Below are 1,237 nucleotides of genomic sequence, written 5' to 3' on the forward strand. Positions count from 1 at the left end.
GACTGTGCCTGACAAAATCTGCCTGTCTGACAAGGCTGTGGTTAGTGTGTCCTGAAGCCCTGAAGAGTAACGGGGACACATTTCTTAAATGTGCCCGGGGGCAGCCCTGGGGCTCCTGGCAGCCTGTGGGGTTGGCAGAGCGTGTGCAGATGTTAGAGCATCTCTCATCACAATGAATCCTGCCCATGAGGCAGCTGAGTATGATATAAACCAAGGTCTCTAGACGTGCCCCCCTGGACTAGCAGTAGTGACATCACCTGAGAACTCGTTAGAAATGCAAATTCTCAGGCTCTGCCTCAGGCCCACTGAATCAGAAACTCTGAGAGAGGGGCCTGGAATCTGGATTTTAACAAGCCCTCCTCACACCCCAGGGATTCTGATACATGCTGGAATTTGAGAGCCACTGTCACGGTCAAAGGTGAGGGGATTCCCACATCCTACCCCCCACTTACTAGTTCTGTGTGTGACCTTAGGACAGTCACTAGCCCCTCTCAGCCTCATTGTAGCCCTGCAGAATGATTTGTCTCGATGTCAGTGTCTAGAGTGCAGTTGGCCCTCCATAAATGGTAGCTCATTGTCCTTGGGTTACTGTCCATTATTACTGGAAGCTGCCTTGGTGTCACAGAAAGAAGACCAGCCGAGATTCCAGTGTTGGCTTATCCATTTGCCATTTGGGGGGATTTTAGACAAGTCACATTCAATAGAATTTGTTAATAAGTATTGAACAGTGATTAGATACCAGCCACTATGCCAAGGTTTTCCCATGCATTATCTCATTGAATTCTCCCAGCATCCACACAAGAAAGGTTCAGATATTATCTCTGTTTTATACTGCAAGAAACACTTTATGTGGGTACCTTGCTGATGAACCCGAGCTCTAAAGCTCTGGCCAAACCTTCAGCGGGGGCATAGGCTTCCTGTTTGTTAGCAGAGCAGGCTTTTCTTGAACAGCTTGACTGGGAAACTCAGCCAATAGCATTTTTACAGATGTTTTGTGATTTTTTTAATGAAAACCAGCTCCCTGTCCGCATTGGGACACGAAGCCCGCTGGACCTCTCCACTGAGGTGCTGGCAGCACATTCGGACCCTACACACAGCCACAGTATCATCTTGTCTGCCCCGCACCCACACCACCTTCTACACACATATGCACACCTGCTCCTCCTGACTTTCCATCTCACCCGGGGACCTCACCGTCTTCCATGTCCCCAGACTGGAAAAGAAGGCAGGTTCTGGA

This window comes from Rhinolophus sinicus, chromosome 3 (assembly GCF_057876585.1).
Source record: "Rhinolophus sinicus isolate RSI-liver-muscle chromosome 3, RSI-T2T, whole genome shotgun sequence".
Taxonomy (NCBI): Eukaryota; Metazoa; Chordata; class Mammalia; order Chiroptera; family Rhinolophidae; genus Rhinolophus; species Rhinolophus sinicus.